The 21,826-nt window shown below is 41.0% G+C and overlaps 1 protein-coding gene and 1 pseudogene across 1 annotated transcript in view; both read right to left on the minus strand.

The window, feature by feature from the left end:
• CFDP1 (craniofacial development protein 1) overlaps positions 1-21,826 on the minus strand; it is a 104,363-nt gene that overhangs the window by 44,989 nt on the left and 37,548 nt on the right. The gene's annotated exons all lie outside the window — the stretch shown is intronic.
• Positions 1-21,826, minus strand: part of LOC139177026 (large ribosomal subunit protein eL34-like) — a 50,063-nt pseudogene that overhangs the window by 19,524 nt on the left and 8,713 nt on the right.

The raw sequence follows: 21,826 nt of genomic DNA on the forward strand, positions 1-21,826 counted from the left end.
CGGTGTGCTGCTGAAACAGGTGCTAATGCATAAAGCCACTGTGTGTTTTGTTGAGCTCGTCAATGTTTTGTATTATGTTTTTAAACAGGGAAATCAAGGTGCTGCTTTTTTATGAGGCAAGTTATATGTACTATTCTCCCTATTTGACAGGTTGTGCTGCCTACCGGAGCTTGCCTGCAGCAAAACAGTGAGGAACGGCAGATCTAGTCACTGGCTCTCGGGGTGCTGGAGGTCCTCAGAGACAACCAGCAGCATGGCCCTGAAGACACGTGTTATGCCTGCAATCCTGCTCCTGAGGCTTCCAGGGAAGATCACAGTCACACTGACCCCACAGATCTATGATTTCCAGACTCAGACCTGCTCTTAAAGCTGCTCAGAAGTCCTGGGGAGTGGCTCTAGGAAGCTCCCCTTTCCCATTTCCCAGAGACTGTTCCAGCCATCACCACACTCCTTGAGTCCCTAACATCATCTCCTCTTTCCTACTGTAAGTAAGAACAATCAAGCAGGATCCATCTTAACTTCCAGGCCATTCTCCCCATGTGGAGGCTCTATGCTTGTGTACTCTGAAAAGTGAAAGTGAAAGTGAAGTCGCTCAGTCCTGTCCGACTCTTTGTGACCCCATGGACTGTAGCCTACCAGGCTCCTCCGTTCATGGGATTTCCCAGGCAAGAGTACTGGAGTGAGGTGCCATTGCCTTCTCCAGGAGATCTTCTACCCAGGGATTGAAGCCGGGGCTCCCGCATTGTGGAGTCACTGGGGACCTCCACCAATGACTACCAAGGAGGAGTAAGACAGAAGCCAAATGCAGTGGGAGAAGGCAGGAGCCAGGGGTGTGCGAGGGATGCAGTAAGTGAGGGCAGACCCTGGGAGCAACTACAAAGGGAAAGCTTAAATAGAAGAAAGAGGTGTATCTAAAGGGAGACTGCTGAGGAGGTAGAAAAGGATGGATGGAATTCTCAGCTCAAGGAGTGCATTAGTTTTGGAATAGAAGCAATTAGAGCACACAAGCATTAAAATACAGAAAGCTCGTTTAACTCACTTCACAAAAGCATTAACAGATGACGTACCCCTTCCGTGACTATTTAAAGACAAATTGAGTTAACACTAATACCAATCGTAAATAGACAGAGGGATACTTAACTGCAAGAACTCAAAAAACTCTGCTCAAAGTTGTAATGGCAGCTAACAAACCAATGAAGACACGGAGTCCTAAACACAGCTAAATATGGGTCACAGGACGGGTCACGGGTGTGACCAGGTGCACCTCACAACACGTCAATGTGGACAGGAGAGGGCGGAGGGGCCTGGAGAGGCCGGCTGACATGTTAACTGTGATGCATAAAACAGAATCTTAAAATGGGAGGGTAAGTACAGAAGGTACAAATCTTCACCCCCTCGGGGGCTTTATCTGTACTGGTAGTTCATGCCGTGGTCTGCGTTTCTGCCATAGCCCCCTTGTGATGACTGATAGGAGCTGGGAGGGCCGCACGTGTACTCTAGTAGCTTCTATTCTAAAACTAATGCACTCCTTGAGCTGAGAATTCCATCCATCCTCTTCTACCTCCTCAGCAGTCTCCCTTCTTTAGATACACCTCCTTCTTCTATTTTCGCTTTTCCCTTTGTAGTTGCTCTCAACTACAAAGAGTTGTAGAGTCTGCCCTCACTTGCTGCATCCCTCGCACACCCCTGGCTCCTGCCCTCTCCCACTACATTTGGACTGTCTTACTCCTCTGCAACCAGCTGGTGGAGGTCCCCAGTGACTTCCTAGTTATCGAAGGCAAAAGAACTTTTTCTCTCTTTGTTGTGGGTACTGGGGATGTGGGAACCCTGGATATTTTTGCTGGATTGAGACCATTATTTAGAACTAAAAGTTTCAGAAATATAAGGGTCACCTAGAGAGTTCACCCAAAGCAAAGGATAGTAGGAGAGGCACAGAGAAATGTAAGATGCTTTCCAGTGTTCTGTAACTAGAAGCAGCAGACCTGGACTTTGAAGCCAAGAAGCTAGGCTCCTGCTGGCTCACCCTCTCACTAAACTGCTATTTCTAGTCTCCTGTATTTTTTTTTTTTTTTAATAATGTACTTCAGAGGCTTTCCCAGTAAGTACATACTGATCTTAGGGTTTAACAGCTACATTATAGTCCATTGTGTAGATATACTGTATTTCATTAGTTACATTACTGGGTTACTGGGTATTTAGATTCTTTTCAGTTTTGCTATGACAAAAAAAAGTTGTAATGCTTTCTTATAGGGAAAAAAAACAAAAACTATCAGTCATATTTTTGTGTAGTACCGTAGAACAATATCCAAAATGATCTAAATAGCTATTAAAATACTCCTTCCTTAATAAGAAAAATAAGAAAAAAAATAGAAAAAAATACTCCTTCCTTTACCAACTATGTATCGGTATAAGACCAGCCAAAGTAACATATTTTAAAACAGCCTGAATGGAGCAGCAGATCTGAGAGTCCAGTTATCTTCTGTTAAGATGCGCATGTGTGCTTAGTTGTGTCCAGCTTGTTGCAACCCCACGGACTGTGGCCCGCCAGGCTCCTCTGTCCATGGGACTTCCCAGGCAAGAATACTGGAGTGCGCTGCCAGTTCCTTCTCCAGGGGACCTTCCCGACCTCGTGATCAAACCTGTGTCTCTGGCATCTCCTGCATTGGCAGGCGGGTTCTTTTTCACTGCGTCACCTAGGAAGTTGCTCTCCTATTAAACCAGATGTTAAAGACAGAAAATCACAGCACGACTCCAATTTTTTTTGGTAAATATAGTTATTTATATTATGTTAACATGTATCAAAGTTCATTATTGTTATTTGAAAATGAATTAATAAATATTTTAAGTTGTTCTCAGTTTTAACTTTTTACACTATAAATGGCAGTTATAAACCAACTCAACAATTTTGAAGAGTGCTAAGAGGTCCTGAAAACAAAAAGTCTGAGGACTGCCAAGGTGGGTAAAATGTACACAAGCTTCTTTTCTCCAATGTGGGGAAAAAAGCCAGACTCTTATTAACAGAGAATAATTCACACCACCAGCTCCAAAATAGTTAAGCTCTGCAGAGGCTGATCAAAGACGGCAATGGCACCCACTCCAGTACTCTTGCCTGGAAAATCTCATGGATGGAGGAGCCTGGTGGGCTGCAGTCCACGGGGTCGCTAAGAGTCGGACACGACTGAGTGACTTCAGTTTCACTTTTTACTTTCATGCATTCGAGAAGGAAATGGCAACCCACTCCAGTGTTCCTGCCTGGAGAATCCCAGGGACGGGGGGGCCTGCTGGGCTGCCGTCTATGGGGTCGCACAGAGTCAGACACGACTGAAGCGACTCAGCAGCAGCAGCAGCAGCAGCAGAGGCTGATATGCTATGAAGTGAATCAAGTGTGTTGAAGTTTTAGTCAGTCTGTGCATTTAATTCTGCCCACCTACTCCCCAACTCTTAGCAAAAAAAAAAAAAACAACAAAACCATCAAATTTCATACCTTGTGTTTGCCAAACCATGAAGCCAGTTTTGTTTTTGTTTTTTTAACATGCCTTTGCCACCATTAAGGAGTTTCCCTGACCATCAGCACCTCCATATTATACAAAGGCAAGTGGCTCACCTCCTATCAGACTCTCCTGTCTTTTCTCCAGGGATACCAACCCTGAGCACATTTTGGAGACATATTCAGGACCGTTAGAAGTAACTGGTTTTGAATTCAGAATAAAAGAATAACTACCTGTGATCCAATAGGGATGTGCTTCATGGTCTCCTTGACCATGGTCAATTTCTCTGAGGGCCAGAGTTTCATAAATACAGTCTCAAGTTTTCAGTGTTTGTTTATTGTGCTATCCAACCCCACATTTGCACTGCTAATGGATACACTCCAACAAAAGCTGAAAATGATCCACTAGAGACAACTAGTTTTCTACTTGGTTGTATCTTGCATACTTTCTATCTTTTTAAATGCTGGTCTCCCCATAGAGCTTGGAATACCTGTCTTGTACCGTACCCACACATACTTCTTACCAAATCAAATAAAAAATGACTTCTGGAAGGATGTTCCTTCTGAAAGTAAATACAAGGGTCCTTATACCACAAAACAGCTTTATTTCACAGATGTGGTGACTTTGGAGTAGAAGTCAGGGAAGGCTGGAGGTGACTCTAAAGAGAATGATGTATCTAATTAGTCAACCACTGAATGGGTGCTGAATCACATGGCTGGGTAGTAAATAAAGTTCCTTGGAGCCAAAGTAATGGGATAAATTCTAAATCCTGGCCTTAGATGAGTAAGAAAAGCCGTAGGGAAAACAGAGCAGAAAAAAAGAAATCTATGGTACTGGCAGATCAAAGAAAGCATAAACCATTTCCCCCTTGAGATGAATTTACCCATGTAGAATTATACCTACTTGTTAACTGTATCATAATACAAATAATGTTGTGTGTAACTGGGGTCCATGTAACTCATATCAGTTACCAAAGCCCATCAGGGCCTCAAGACTACTAGACTATCCTATTTAGATTTAAATAAAATTAGTTCAATCTATCATCTCATGTAGGAAAAAACATGCACCCAGCCACTCTCTTCTGGATATTCTCAGAGTCTTTTATTAGTTGCTTTCAGTTTCAACTTTTTTCAGTTAGGTTCAGTTTCAGCCTCTGCTCTTTCACTTGTCTTTAGCACACTGTCTATACACGTGATGTCATGTATACTGGTGCCCCATGATAGACACCAACCAATTCTGCCACCAGAGCAAAGCTGTGGGCCCTATCACACTTTTCCAGAAAGCTTCAGGAAGGGCAGTGGTGCTGGTATGGAGGAGGAGGCCTCCACCCAGCACAGTACCTGACTTAGTGGAACAGAGAATTAACCGTCTCTCTTTTTGGGAGTCCGTGGGAACTCTTCACCAGCTAGTTCTTTCTCTGAAGGTCCTACACTGGTCAAGAATTCTCAGTATATGTGTAATTTTTCTAGGAGGCAGGTCCACAATTTTCCTTAGATTTTCAAAACCTCAAGATCCAAGAACAGTTAAGACATACTTTATCTTTAGGTAGAAACATCAAAGTGCACTCTAATAGTAAACAACTGTCTCCCCACTAGGTAACTGAATCAGTAATAGGGAAATGCAAATTGAAGCTATAGGAAAAGTTGCATCTTAATAGTGTTTACTATTACCGTTACATACCGTTTCACACCCACGAAAATCGCAATACTGAAGTCTGCCAATGCCAAGGACTGGAGCAATAGGAACTCTCATTTTCTGCTAGACTGATTCAACCACTTCAAAAACAAACTGACATTATCTTCTTAGGTTAACATTTAAACACATTCTAGACCCGGTCATTCTTAGAGCAGTTTTCAAACTGTTGGTTTTAATCTAATGGATCTTGAGTCAATTTAGTGGGTACAATCAGTATTTTATTTTAATAAAAGTAAATGGAATAAAATGTTATATTTTTACCTCATTACACACAAATAGTGCATTTTATCTTATTATATTTCTTCCTATGGGGTCATGGTTAAAAACACTTCCCAAAACAGACCAGGAGAAACATCTACACGTGTGCATAAGGAAATGTTGAGGGGAATGTTCAACTTCTTCAGTGTTAAGATGCATTTTGGGCTGTTCTTTCAAAACACTCCTTCCCCAATCTCCTTCCTAAAATCACTCATTAATTCAACAAATATTTATTAAGTGCCTGTTTCTAACATAAATTCTTCTGGGTGCTGCTGATACAGAGGTAAGTAAACCAAGTAAGCTGGGTTCCCACTGGTGGGGCTCATGACCTCAACATGTAAACATACATGGTCCTGAGCACAATGACAATACCAACCACTACCCAGTAATGAGAACTTTCACAGGTGAAATTCTGGGCTACAGTCACAGATTCAGGTCCCCATAAATGCCTCCCAGAGTGATATTGCTATTAGAGTTTGTTACTTTGGGACAAGAAGAGGTACAGCAGGAACTAAAAATTCCATCTCAAAACAATGTTCAGTCAGATATTACAAAAACTTAGAAAGGGATAAGGACTAGAGAAGTTCAGAGAATGAAACATTTACAATACACAATAGAACTCCCAGGGCACCTGTAGCCTCCATAAGTATACCACGGAAAAAAACCTCTGAACTCACGCACGGGCATGTTTTCAACTAGGCCGGGCTCTTTCTGAATTTCTCATGTCAGTTTCCTCTTTGGTTCCTCTGGTTTCCTTGAATTTGTTTTCAGAACTTTTGTTATTTGTTTGTTCTTTTCCTTCTACTATTCTGCAATGTGCAGCTATGGCACGGATTGGAGTGACGTCTAAGAAAAACAAGCAAAAGAGCTTGTCTTGACCAATTCCCATAACTACAGGAAGTTACTTGTATAAGATGAAGAAACTCAGAAAAATCCAGGTAGTCAATGAAGCTGTTTTTTCCCAGAGGTCCTTTTGCCACCATCAGACACTTGCTATTTCCTAGAGTGTATGATCTATACAAATTAGGTGATGACGGCCAAATGGACAGTCCTGGGACACCATTATATTCTCCTGTTTTTACCTGTCTGGCCTACAGGCTTTAAGTAAAAAATGTCCTTTGCAGCAAAAATAGAAATCTATGATGGCTTTGTGTAGTCTGTGGTGCAGCATCCTACTCTGGGTAGAGAGGTGGGGCCAGGCTACAGTTCTAGGAATGCTGATGCCAACACTGTGCTGAAAGATCAATAAAGTGGAAATCAAAACACAGCTTTCCAATTTTTTAAAGAGTCAACCTCCTGCCTTCCTTCTAGGAAAAGCATCTTTATGTCCTGGATATTCTTGGACAAGCCCAACTTTTTTACTCTACTCCTTAATGTATAACTATATTTGACTTACTATTTTTAAATTTTCTTTCTTTATTCACTGCACAGGGTCTCAGTTGTGGCATATGGAATCTTATTTGCAGCATGTGGGACCTAGTTTGCCAACAAGGAATCAAACCTGGGCCCTATGCATTGGGAGCATGGAGTCTCAGCCACTGGACCACCAGGGAGGACATCCTTATTATTATTATTTTCAAAAATTTTGGCAAAGGCATTTATTTAGGGGAAAAAACCCACAAAGCTTATTCCACATAGCATAATCCCTTTAGGACCAGCCATGATGTTGACTTATTTTTTAATACCACTGTATGACTTTTCTGGTAAATGAAACTACAAATGAAAAAAATTTTGTTACAGCAGGTGTGCTGATTTTTGGTTTATAAAATACACTCACCATAGCTCCAAAAAAACTGTGGCATGATCTCCAGCACAAGCTATGAGCTGAGGTACCTTCCAGAAGCATACACTCTGCTCTTCATTCCTACACTTACTAAGCAAACCTAAGTGAAAGATCCGATCACGGATGGGAAAAGAATGACTTTACTATGAAAATACAGTTCACCGTGTGCTCTTCTACTAATAACTATAAATCTTCTGCTCCACAGGGTTGTTTTGTATAGAAGAGAGAATAAAGCTTTTTAGAAATAGTGAGATTACACGGAACCTGAGGCAAAGGAGTGGACCTCAGTGGCTACAGCAAGAGCATCAGCTCTTGTTACTACGGCAGGGGCAGATCTTACGGCAATGGAGGGGCTCACGAGCAAAGTGTTGGCTTTGAAATCCACCTGCTTGCCTCTGACGACCCAGCGGTGAATGAGCTGAGAACACTAAAAGAACCACCGCAGGGAAACAGATGAAACGTTTGGCCATCTTCATCCAGGAACAAAGAAATGTTTGGTGTAATGCTCTTTACCTTAGCATTAGAGTCAGATTTGGCCTTTTTTTCCCCCCTAATGTTTATTTTATTTAGAGAAAAACATAAATCAAAGAATGAGATGGAGAAGGAAATCTTTAAAATAGCAAAATGGCTTCATGCATGAAAGTATGAGCACAAACCCATTCTGCGGCCTCCTCTTGTGACGCTCATCTTCCGAATTGCTTACTAAATATTTATTGCTCATCTAATACACAATCTATGGGGAGCCTGAACAAATGCAGGAAGCTTTTTACCCATAAAGAAATGGTGTTCGGGCAGGATATTTGTATTCCGGCAACTGGCCAGAACTGCTCAGCACTGACAAATAGGAAACTGATGTGAGCTTCCCATAGATCCTCATTCGTTTAATAAATGTTCGCTGAGAAACCATTATGAACCAAGTACTAGACTGAGAAGAGTGAATAGATTTGATTCATGCCCTCAGGGAGTTAACCATCTAGTGAGGGAGAAGAAAGGTGAAAAAATAAAATAGACAACAAAATCTATGTACTTACAAGTTGAGGTAAGTGTTACAAAAGAAAAGAATCAGGGACTATAAGAGAAAGACAGTGGGAACTGAATTTAGATTGAGGAGGTGTCTCCTGAGGTTCTTCTCCCCTCTAAATATAAGTATCTAAAATAAAATAATTTTTGAAAATCTATTACTTTAAGCACCTTTCTGCCAGAAGAAAAGATAAGGGCTTTATTAAATCATTTACATTTTTTAAATGGTAATTAATGTATAAGGCACAAAATTCAAATTGAAAATATGCCTTCCTTCCCTCTCCTATCTTCTAGTTACCAAATTCTGGCTCCTCTGAGACAAATACTGTTATTAGTTGCTTGAGTATCTTTCTAGAGATAATACTAAACTAAAATGTAAGACAAGGCCATTCCTCTGAATTTTTTTTTTTTGTTTTGGAAAATATATTTATTTTTCATAAAAATTCTACTTTTACTAACATGTAATGAGTTTATTCTGGAGAAGGGAATGGCTACCCACTCCAGTACTCTTGCCTACAGAATTCCGTGGACAGAGGAACCTGGAAGTTGACAGTCCATGGTGTCACAAGAGCTGGACATGACTTAACAACTGACACTTTCACTTCCAACGAGTTTATTACTACCTGAATAATTTCTTAGCTTTAATTTCTAATACAGGAACAGGTATCAAAAGCTCTTTGGGGTTTTCAGTAATTTGTATGCATGTAAAGAAGTCCTAAGACTAAATAGTTTGAGAACCACTAATCTAGGCATTTATAAATGTACATCAGGACTTCCCTGGTGGTCCAGTGACCAAGAATCTGCCTTCCACTGAAGGGGATGCGGGTTTGAGCCCTGGTCGGGGAACAAAGATCCCACACGCTGTGGGAAAACTAAGCCCACACGCCGCAACTAGACGCCAGCCCGCCGCAAGGGGAGGCCCGCACATCACAACAAGCGAGACCCGCGTGCACTGCAATGAAGGCTGCGTGCAGTCAAAATAAATTTCTTTAAAAATGTATGTCAATTGTTCATTTTTAATCCTACTAAACCCTGGTCCATCTACTGCATTATTTTGGTAAAGGTTTTACAGTATGCTTTGAGTAGACTGGCAACAAGATGGAAACCAAGTTACTTATCTGCAGCTACAATATGCTCTGGATTATTTGGCCTTCAACACATCACAAATTTCACCATGGTGACTGGCTAGTTGTCTTCCTACAGCACCTTAAACGTTTAATGTATTAGTAGGTGGAATTACTCAAAGCCCATTAAAAGTTTTAAGAAAGTAATTATATATATATGCTAGTTGAAGCTGAGTGGCAAAGTTAAACATATACTTGTGGTGGGACAGTAAAGAGAGAAACTATTTTTAAAATCGAATAATGCAGTAATGGTGGAGTACATTTTATGGACTAACCCTCCCACAATCAGATAACAATGATCAACTCTGGATAAAACTGGAAAAACAAGTGTTTAAAAAGGCACTAAAGAGCAACCAAAACCAGGTAGAAAACTGGAATGGAGTCAATCACCAGAAAAATGGACCCAGCTGAGAGAGCCCAGTTAAATACAGAGCTTTGCCTGCACACAAGCACCAGTCCCTGTGGCATGGAGTGGCTACAACTCAAGTTGAAAACTGCATTTTCATGGCAGATCTACCCAAGTCAAAAGGCCATGATAATACTTTACCTATTCCCAAAGAGGGCTTCCCTGGTAGCTCTGCTGGTAAAGAAGCCGCCTGCAATGCAGGAGACCCCAGTTCGATTCCTGGGTAGGGAAGTTCCCCTGGAAAAGGGACAGACTACCCACTCAGTATTCTTGGGCTTCCCAGGTGGCTCAGATGGTAGAGAATCTGCCTGTAATGTGGGACACCTGGATTTGATATCTGGGTTTGGAAGATCCCCTGGAGGAGGGCATGGCAACCCACTCCAGTATTCTTCACTGGAGAATCCCCATGGACAAAGAAGCCTGGCAAGCTATGGGGTCGCAGAGTCGGACACGACTGCGTGACTAAACACACACACATGCACATGTGTGTGCACACACTTCCAAAGAAGGAGCCAGCAGTAATATTCGTGACAGTGTTTTCTTCCCTCTATTATAAATAGAAAGATGTATATGTTTTTTATGTCTGTTCACAAATAACTCAATACTGGGGCGGGGGCACACCCGCAAGTTCAAGACTGGACCCAGGAGTGCTCACTAGTCCCGACAAAGTGTCAACTGACTGCCAAAGGATCCAGATCAGTGGAACTTTCCAGTTCTCTAAGGAAGCAATATACACTTGCCCACAAAATGGTTCCAGTATCCAATCAAAACTGGAAATTGAAAAGACTCAGACCAGGTTCAGAGCAACAAATATCTTCTTCATGAAAGAGTCAACAGAAAACCTAACAGAAGTACTCTACTTGTGCCTCAATCCAGGGTTTAAGGTTTGGAAATCATTCTACTTCTTAAACTGCTTGCAAAGTTCATCCAACTTTTCTTTCCAGGTTTTCTTTCACGGGGGCAAAAAAAAATCATTGCATTTTAACATAAGAAAGTGCTAACTTTTCTTCCTGCACCTCTGTAACCCACAAATTTAAAAGAACACATACACACGCACTCTTCGAAAGCCTGTGTGAATCCTAAATAAGCCAGAACATGTGTAAGGGAAGGAGTAAATAAAAGTGTTAGCAAGGGAACATTTTAGCTACAAAGTTCTAAAGGCAAACTGATACCTGAAAAAGGAAATTAACTTTATCAACCTTGAGATAAAGTTCATGACCCTGTTGTTTCAAAGGAATTCCCAGGCCGGGAGTCAGATCATAGACTCAATTCCCAGTTCAGGAACCAAAACAATTCTGGCCTGGAGATAGAGCGGTGAGGAGCCACCCAACACACCTCTGCTGGAGCAGCTGCTCCCATCTGTCCACTTCCCTCTAAAAGCTACTTCAAGGGCTGGATTTATCAGTTACATATGCTGATTGAAAAAGATGTACATTTCCCAGGCCACAATCATGGAAATAACATGCTGGCCCATTTCAACACTCACAAACAGATGTTAAACTGACCAAAGTATATGTAAATAATCTCACCTCACTCACTCTTGCTAATGCTTACAGGTGAGTTCTCTTACAGACTTTCTTACTACAAAACGACTGGCCATATACTATGCGTGCATGCTTAGTCGCTCAGTCATGCCCAACCCTCTGCGACCCCATGGACTGTAGCCCGCCAGGCTCCTCTGTCCATAGGACTCTCCAGGCAAGTATACTGGAGTGGGTTGCCATTCCCTATTCCAGGGGATCGTCCCAACCCAGGATCAAACCCGGGTGTCTTGCATTGGAACCTGGGTCTCTAACTTTACCACTGAGCCACTAAGGAAGCCTAGCCATTTACTATAAATTTTAGATTTTAGAACTATTAGGAAAGATGTTTTGCTTAGAGAAAAAGGAAAATAATTAGAAAGAGGAGAGCTTTTCAAAAGAACTTTTACACAGGGAGCATTAAAAATTCCCTTAAGCTCAGGCACAGAATACTGGCTTCTTTTCGTCTGTGACCCTCTGTCAGCCTAAACTTGCTGTGTAACTGATCATGTGTAACAACTGATCATGAACAAAAGAGAGGCAGTTGGAACTCCAGCAGGAAAAATACACTATACTTAAAGGGTCTGCTCCTCCTAAGACTGTTTTGATTAGAGTTATGAAGCCATTTTGTCCTTGACAAGGGAACCTTGACTTCCTCTACACAATTCACCCATTCTGGCTATAATAACCACTTCTACTTGAGAAGAAAACTGTTTTTATCAGATTTCTAAATATGAAGAAGCCTCTAAAAACACACTGTTTATCAGAAAGCAAAACAGTAAATAAACTAAATGTCTCTATAGGGAAATGGTTTTATAAATTATAGAACATTCAAAACAGAACACTATGCAGCCACTAAGAAAAATATCAAATAATCTATATGCACAACACAATATGTGTTAGTGTGTATATTTTTGTATTTTTAAGCAAAAATGACAAATTTCAGGAAAACAGGCTTGGATGACTTCATGTAACTAAAACTAACTGTTACATGTGAAAAAAAATCCCAAGCACAGATAAGTATATAAAGATTACTAAATGCTTAGGAAAAGGTCTAGAACAGAGCTGTTCAATTGAAATATAATGGAAACCACAAATAAGAGTCACAAATATAATTTAAAACTTTATAGTATCCATATTAAAGAATGTAAAGGTGAAATGAATTTTAATTATTGTATTTAACCCAATATATTAAAAATGTTACCACTTCAATAATGAAATGGATACAAAAACTGAGCTAGTTTGCTTTTTTTCCCCTAACTGTTCAAAATTTAGTGTATATTTTATACTTACAACACATCTCAATTTAGAGTAGTCACATTTTAATGCTCAGCATTAAATGTTAAGCATCAAATATGCTTAATGAGGACTGCACTGAACAGAGGAGGTCTAGAAAAAGAAACATAGAATTATTAACTTTCATTTTGTTTTCTATATCTTTCTGCACTGTTTGAACTTTTAAAGCAACAGTTTAAATTGTTTTTACTTTCATGATTCTTAAAAAAGTGACTGTTTAAATATAAAAATAATCAAGACAGATAAAAAAACCTAAGCACACACCAGAACAATGAGGGAAAGAAAAGAGAAACCATCTCAACCTTAGGATAGGGAAACTTCTTAGGAAACAAAAAGCACTAACCATTAAAAAAAAAAAGATAAACTGAACTTGAACAAAATTTAAAATTTCTGCTCATCAGAACATACCATAGGACTTCTGGTGGTTCAGTGGTTAAGAATCTGCCTGCCAATGCAGGGGACATGCACGGGTTCAGTCTCTGGCCCAGGAAGATCCCACACGCTGTGGGTAACTAAGCCTGTGCGCCACAGTTATTGAGCCCAAGCACTAATGAAGCCTGCAAGCTCAAAAGCCTGTGCTCTGCAACAAGAGAAGCCACCACAACGAGAAACCCACGCGCCACAACTAGAGAGAAGCCCCCACTCTCCACAGCTAGAGAAAAAGCCCTCGTAAAGCAAAGACCCAGCACAACCAAAAATAAATAAATGAATAAAAAAAGAACAAACCACACACCATAATGTCCAGGTGGTAAAGAATCCACCTGCCAATGAAGGGACACAGGTTCAGTCCCTGGTTGGAGAAGATTCCACAAATTGTGGAGCAAATAAGCCCATGTACCCCAACTACCAAAGCCTTCATGCACTGGAGCCTGTGCTTACAAGAAGAGCCGCTGCCAAGAGAAGCCTGAGACCCGCACCTAGAGAGCAGCGCCACTGTTCACACCTAGAGAGCAGCCCCACTGTCCACATCTAGAGAGCAGCGCCCACTGTCCACATCTAGAGAGCAGCGCCCACTGTCCACACCTACAGAGCAGCCCCACTGTCCGCATCTAGAGAGCAGCCCCACTGTCCACACCTAGAGAGCAGCACCCACTGTCTGCACCTAGAGAAAGCCCCCACTGTGTGCACCTAGAAAGCAGACCCCACTGTCTGCACCTAGAGAAAGCCCCCACTGTGTGCACCTAGAGAGCAGACCCCACTGTGTGTACCTAGAGAGCAGCACCCACTGTCTGCACCTGAGAAAGCCCCCACTGTGTGTACCTAGAGAGCAGCGCCCACTGTCTGCACCTGAGAAAGCCCCCACTGTCTGCACCTAGAGAGCAGCCCCCACTGTCTGCACCTGAGAAAGCCCCCACTGTGTGCACCTAGAGAGCAGACCCCACTGTGTGCACCTAGAGAGCAGCGCCCACTGTCTGCACCTGAGAAAGCCCCCACTGTGTGTACCTAGAGAGCAGCGCCCACTGTCTGCACCTGAGAAAGCCCCCACTGTCTGCACCTAGAGAGCAGCCCCCACTGTCTGCACCTGAGAAAGCCCCCACTGTGTGCACCTAGAGAGCAGACCCCACTGTCTGCACCTAGAGAAAGCCCCCACTGTGTGCACCTAGAGAGCAGACCCCACTGTCTGCACCTGAGAAAGCCCCCACTCTCTGCACCTAGAGAAAGCCCACTCACAGCAACAAAAACCCAGTCTAACCAAAAATAACAAATAAATATAATTGTGAGCTAAAAAAAAAAAGAAATACTCAGTAATAGCATTTATATCTGACAAAGTACACACATCCAGAATATATTAAGAATTCCTACAATTCAACAAACTCATGAACAACTGATAAAAAATGAGACTGGAGGACACATTTCACAAAAAAAGACATACAAATGGCCAATAAGCACATGATAAGATGTCATTATTATTAGTTTTCAGAGCAATGCAAATGAAAACCCACACCCACCAAAATAAAAAAGACTGACGAAACCACACGTGGACCAGAATATGGACCAAGTGGAACTCTCTCACACACGCAGGCAAGAATATAAAATAACGCACTCACTTTGGAGAACTGTTTGGCAATCTGTTTTTCACATTAAATACACACCTATCCTATGACCTAGCAATCCTATTCCCTGGTATTTATTTACCCAAGAGAAATAAAAACATATGTCTTCAAAAAGATTTGGAAATAACCCAGATGCCCATTAACAGAATGGATAAACTGGCATATTCTCATACAATGGAAATAAATGAATATGACACAGTAACACGGGTGGAGAAGGCAGTGGCACCCCACTCCAGTACTCTTGCCTGGAAAATCCTATGGACAGAGGAGCCTGGTGGGCTGCAGTCCATGGGGTCGCTAAGAGTCGGACACGACTGAGCGACTTCACTTTCACTTTTCACTTGCATGCATGGAGAAGGAAATGGCAACCCACTCCAGTGTTCTTGCCTGGAGAATTCCAGGGACAGGGGAGCCTGGTGGGCTGCGGTCTGTGGGGTGGCACAGAGTTGGACATGACTGAAGCGACTTAGCAGCAGCAGCAGCAACATGGGTGAGTCTAAGAAACATGCTGAGTAAAAAAAGCCACAAACAAAAGAGTTACACAACATATGACTGATATACATCAAATTTTGGAATAGGAAAACTAACATATCGTAATAAAAATGAGTGGTTGCCTGGGGCAGAAGGTGTGAGGGGAGCGGGGAAGAGAACCACCTGAGAAAAGGCATGAGGAAGCTTTCTGGGGAAATGGAGTTACACCACACAGACCTCATTTCAGGAGGGGCTACCTGGATATATACAACTGTTGTAACGCGCTGAATTGAACACTAAGGCTCCTATGATAACTATCCTATACTCTGTTAAGAAAGTCAAATTCTGTGGGGAACCAAAAAGCACTCAACTGATGCTGTTAATACATCTTCTGAATAGATGAAGACTCAGAAAATAACGAAGCTTAGAATATGGGGATTGTCACTAAAATGCTCTCCACCATTCTTGACTTGAGTTCACCTGAAATGTGATGAAAGGATTCTAACCACAACTAAAATGATATCCTTATCTCTCTACAATCTTGCCTTATTTATATCTCACACCTTTCTTGCATATTCTCAATATATAGCTATTAACAAGGCATCTAGCTGAAATCACAAAAAAAGAAAAAAAAGATGGCAAAGAAGAGAAGAAACTAAGTATGAGAGAAGATACAGAAAGATCTTCCTGTGTTCAAGTACCATCTAGTCAATTTAGTTTCAAAGGAGGAAAAACATGAACCCATTAAATGTGCTCTTAACTGAAAGTCAGAGAAATCATTCAAGAAGTCTTTTCCCACTGGCCATCCCCAGTTCATTCAGTTCTTTTTTTTTTTTTCTTGCAGTAAAAACTGTTAGAAAATCCCCAAAGCAACAGAGCGGAAGTCACCCCAAATTGCTTGAGCAATAAATAGGGTATCATGCCAAGTGGCAGAGTGTATAGCTCGGGTCCCTGTACACACAACTTAGATGGCAGTCACCAGCAACAGCCTGAACGCTTTAACAGTAACGGTGCACAGTATACAATAAAATCCTTTACGTACATTTTAACCCAGGGAAAGTGAAAGTGTTAGTTGCTCAGTCGTGTCCAACTCTTTCTGACCCCTTGGACTGTAGGTCAGCACCTCGGTCCGTGGGATTTCCCAGGCAAGAATACTGGAATAGGTTGCCATTTCCTTTTCCAGGGGATTTTCCTGACCCAGGGATTGAACCTGGGTCTCCTGCACTACAAGCAGATTCTTTCCTGTCTGAGCTACCCAGTACCTACACTGAATGGAGAAAACAACCAAACAGTTATCCATAAGGAAACTCAAAGTTAAGTGCAGGAAAGGCTGAGGGAATACCATGTGCTTCCTGACTAGAAAACAAGGCTTCTAGGTACATATCAGAGCTTTTGTTCACTGTACAAGGATGTGTATTGTGAAATGTCTTGTTATGGAAGCAACACTTTTACAACAAGAGGACAAGTCAACCTGTAATAAAGGAAATAGCAGGAGTTGTGAAATAAGTCTTGTGGAATGAGTAAGGAACTTCCCACATGTCTATGCTTGAAATACGACATGATCAAGCTGAAATGAAATGTCATTCTCATTACATAAATAGACATTACAGTTTGTTTCAGGGGTCAATCACTTGCTGAACACAAGCTGTGGAACCAAAAACATTCTGCTTTTAAGATTAAGACTGATAGGAGAATACACATAAGCAAAAAAAATGAAATCTCCTTAGATCTGAGTTTACGTAAGACTTTTAAAAAATGGTGATCATTAATAAAATCTATTTATTTATTCATTCATCCAAGAAATGCCTATAAATTATTTTCCACGTACCAGAATGGGTATTAAAGAAAAAAAAAAAAAGACACAAAACCTACATCCTCAAGTTCACAGACCAACATGTAAACTGACAGAGGACAGTACAGCAAGTGTTGCAATAAAGGCTATTAACAGATGCAGTGGGAAGCAAGTATTAAAGTTTCTAGACAAAGACACAGACACTGCCTCTGGCTGATTTACACAGAAAAGGAATTTAGGCTTTGAAGCATTCACAGAACAAATACCAAGCTAGACCACATCCAGGGTCATAAAACTAATGTCAATAAATTTAGAAGAGGTGCAGGGGACTTTCCTGGCAGTCCTGTGGTGAAGACTGCACTTCTACTGCAGGGGACATGTATTCAGAATATATAAAGAACTCTTACAACTCAATAACAAAAAGACAACCCAATTAAAAATGAAGAGCAGATCTGAATAGACTCTTCTCAAAAAAAGATATACAAATGGCTAATAAGCACATGAAGATGATCAATATCATAAGCCACCAGGGAATTCCAAATCAAGATTATAGTAAGATGGCACTTCATACCCCCAAAGATAGTTATGACCAAAAAGAAGGATAATAACAGTACTGATGAGGATGAGGAAAAGTAGAACGTTTGTGGAAATGTTTCTTTGGAAAACAGTCTGCAAGCTGCTCAAATAGTTAAACACAGTTACCATATGACCCCACTCACGTCCACTCCAAGAGAAATGAAAACACATGTCCACAGAAAATCTTGTATACAAATACTTACAGCCTTATTCATAATAGCCAAGAAGTGGAAACTGACTTAAATGTCCATCAACTGATAACGGATAGCCATACAATGGACTATTACATGGCTTCCCTGGTGGCTCAGACGGTAAAGAATCCACCTGCAATGCAGGAGACCTGGGTTTGATTCCTGGGTTGGGAAGATACCCTGGAGGGGAGCATGGCAACCCACTCCAGTATTCTGGCCTGCAGAATCCCCATGGCAGAGGAGTCTGGTGGGCTACAATCCATGGAGTCGCAAAGAGTCAGACACGACTGAGTGACCAAGCACACACACAGCAACGAAAAGAAATGAAATATGCTACAGTATGAATGAACCTTAAAAATACCACGCTAAGTGAAAAAGCCAGAGACAAAAGATCATGTATTATCCATTCCATTTATATGAAATGTTCAGAATAGGCAAACCCATAGAGAAAGAAACAGACTGGTGGCTACCTCGGTTGAAGTGAAAGGAACAGGCGGGGTGGGAGGAGATGGGGAGTGACAGCTAATGCGTGCAGGAGTTCTTGTGGGGGAGATGCAAAACTCTGTGACTGTACTAAAAACCACAGATGTGTACACTTTAAACAGCTGAATTATACAGTATGTCAACTGCATCACAGCAATGCTCAAAAAAAAAATCAACATAATCCATCATATTAACAGGCTAAAGGAAAATAAATCACTTGACTATATCAATCTATACAAAAAAAGCAACTGACAAAATTTAACACCTACTTATGATAAAAATCCTGAAAAAAATCAGCAATAGAGGGGGTACTTATTCAACTTGATGAAAAGCATCTACAATACAAAAAGCCTGTGGCTTTTTACATTACAGTGTACATATTTTACATGTAGAGCTTATACATTATAGTGAAACGTACTGTTTCTCCCTAAGACTGGGAACAAAGCAAGGATATCTGCTCTCACTCTCTTATTCAATACAGTGCTGTGTCTGTGCCAGAGCACTAAGGCAAGAAAAGGAAAAGGGAAGAGAGACAGAACAAGGGATAAAATTGCCCCTATTTGCAAGACTGGCTTCCCTGGTGGCTCAGACGGTAAAGTGTCTGTCTACAATGGGGGAGACCTGGGTTCGATCCCTGGGTTGGGAAGATCCCTGGAGAAGGAAATGGCAATCCACTCCAGGAGTATTGCCTGGAGAATCCCATGGACAGAAGAGCCTGGTAGGCTACAGTCCATGGGGTCGCAAAGAGTTGGACACGACTGAGTGACTTCACTTTCTTTTGCAAGATTAACTATGCAAAAATCCCAAGGAGTCTATTTTTAAAAATGCTAGAACATGTGAGTTAAGTCAGGTTGCAGGGTATAAGAAAAACACACAAAAATCAATTATATTTCCATTACTAGCAATGAACATGTCAACATTAAAATTAAAAATACAATAAGAGGGAAACTCTGGCAGTCCAGTGGTTAGGACTCTGCAGTTTCACTGCCAAAGGCACAGGTTCAACCCCTGGTTGGGGGAACTAAGATCCTGCAACCCGTGTGATGCAAACAAATTAAAAAAAATAAAATAAAGTCAATTTTAAAAAAGAGAGCTGGAGTGGCTATACTGATATCTGACAAAATAGACTGTAGAAGAGAAAAATGTTAATGAAGACAAAGATTAATTTAAAAATACAATGCCATTTTTAATCATTCAAAAGACAATGAAATATTAGGCATAACTCTAACAAATTATATATATAGGACTTATATGTTTAAAATTATAAAATGCTAATAAAAATAAATGGAGACACATACAAAGTTCATGGATTGAAAGACTCAATATAATAAAGATATCAATACCCTCTGGACTGACTTATAGGTTTATATTAGTCTGCCTGGGCTGCCCCATAGCAGCATACCATAGACTAGTGGCTTAAATAACAGAAATGCATTTCCTCACAGTTTTGGACAGAGAAGGCAATGGCCCCCCACGCCAGTACTCTTGCCTGGAAAATCCCATGGACGGAGGAGCCTGGTAGACTGTAGCCCATGGGGTCGCTAAGAGTTGGACACAACTGAGCGACTTCACTTTCACTTTTCACTTTTATGCACTGGAGAAGGAAATGGCAACCCACTCCAGTGTTCTTGCCTGGAGAATCCCAGGGACAGAGGAGCCTGGTGGGCTGCCGTCTCTGGGGTCGCACAGAGTCGGACTCGACTGAAGTGACTTAGCAGCAGCAGCAGCACAGTTCTGGAGGCTGGAAATCCAAGATCAAGGTAAGACCTCTCTGGTTGGCAAACAAATACCTTCTTGCTGTGTCTTCACATGACCCCTTCTCTGTTAATATTTGCAGAGAGAGGTCTGGTGTCTCTTCCTCTTCTTATAAGGAGACTGATCCTATGGGATGAGCACCCACCCTTATAACCTCATTTAACATTATTTACTTTAATACCTTATCCCAAAACACAGTCACACTGGGGGTTAAAGCTTCAAAATACGAGTTTTTAAGAGGGGAGGGAGGAACACAATTCAGTCCATAACAAGGTTTAACAAGGTTTGACAGGAATTCCTATCAAAATCCCAGAGTTTTTCTAGACACTGACAAAATTATTTCAAAACTTATTTGGAAAGGCAAAAGAACTAGAGTTTTTAAAAAATACTTCTGAAATGAAATAATGAAGTGGAAGGAATCAGATGACCAGATTTCAAGATTTATTTTATAGATCAGTAATCAAGATTGTGGGATAGACACATGTCAATGGAACAGAGAACCCAGAAACAGAACTACATAAATAAGCCGAATTAATTTTTGACAAAAGGGCAAAAGTAATTCAAAGATAGCCATTTCAACAAATGTTGCCACAAAGAGGATGGCACAGGCAAAAAAATAAATAAAATGAAACAAAAATTTAAAAAATCATCCTTGACTTAAATCACATGCCTCATGCAAAAAATAACTCAAAACCAGTTCATGAAGTTAAATGTAAAACATAAAATTAAAAAAAAAAAAATCAAAGAAAAATCTGTGGGGCCTAGGGCTAGGCAAAGCATTCTTAGACTTGACACCTCAAGGAAAATCCATAAAAGGAAAAACTGATAAATTGGACTTCATCAAAATCACAAACATATGCCCTGTGAAAATCTTCTTAAAAGGATAAGACAGCTATACATTGGAAGAAAGGATGTGCAAACTTAGTATCTGATAAAGGACAAATATCTAGAATTTACAGACAACTCTTAAAACTCAGCAGTAAGAAGTTCAACAATCCAGTTAGAAAATGGGCAAAAGACAAGAACAGTCATTTCACCAGAGGATATATAGATGACAAAAGAGCACATGAAAAAGTATTTAACACCTTAGGGAAATGTATTTATATGCCATTAGAGAAATATAAATTAAAATCATAATGAAGCATCACTTCACACCTACTGGAGTGGCTAAAATAAACAATAATGACCATGCCAAATGTTGATAAGAATGCAGAGAAACTGAATCCCTTACACACTACTGGTGGAAATGTAAAATGGCACAGCCCCTTTGGAAAAGTTGGACAGTTTCTTATAAAAGTATACATTCAACGACCATCAGTTCAGTTCCGTCGCCCAGTCATGTCCGGTTCTTTGTGACCCCATGGACTGCAGCGCACCAGGCCTCCCTGTCTATCACCAACTCCCGGAGTTAACTCAAACTCATGTCCATTGAGTCGGTGATGCCATCCAGCCATCTCATCCTCTATCATCCCCTTCTCCTCCTGCCCTCAATCTTTCCCAGAATCAGGGTCTTTTCCAATGAGTCAGTTATTCACATCAGGTGGCTAAATGATTGGAGCTTCAGCATCAGTCCTCCCAATGAAATAAGAAAATAAAGTCTGTCACTGTTTCCATTGTTTCCCCATCTATTTGCCAGGAAGTGATGGGACTGGACGCCATGACTTCATTTTTTGAATGTTGAGCTTTAAACCAACTTTTTCACTCTCCTACTATATGGTAGTTTCACTCTCAACTACCATGACTCAGTAATTAACTCCCTCTCAGAGCATTTACCTCTGAGAAATGAAATTTTAAATGTGTTGAGAAGAATAAGGACCCCTCTCCCTGATATTCACTCCCTACCCTCTTGGAATCTGATTTAGTTACCTTACAGTTCCATGGCAAAAGGGACTCTGCAGATGTGATTAAGGGTAT

The sequence above is a fragment of the Bos indicus genome, chromosome 18 (genome assembly GCF_029378745.1).
Source record: "Bos indicus isolate NIAB-ARS_2022 breed Sahiwal x Tharparkar chromosome 18, NIAB-ARS_B.indTharparkar_mat_pri_1.0, whole genome shotgun sequence".
Lineage (NCBI taxonomy): Eukaryota > Metazoa > Chordata > Mammalia > Artiodactyla > Bovidae > Bos > Bos indicus.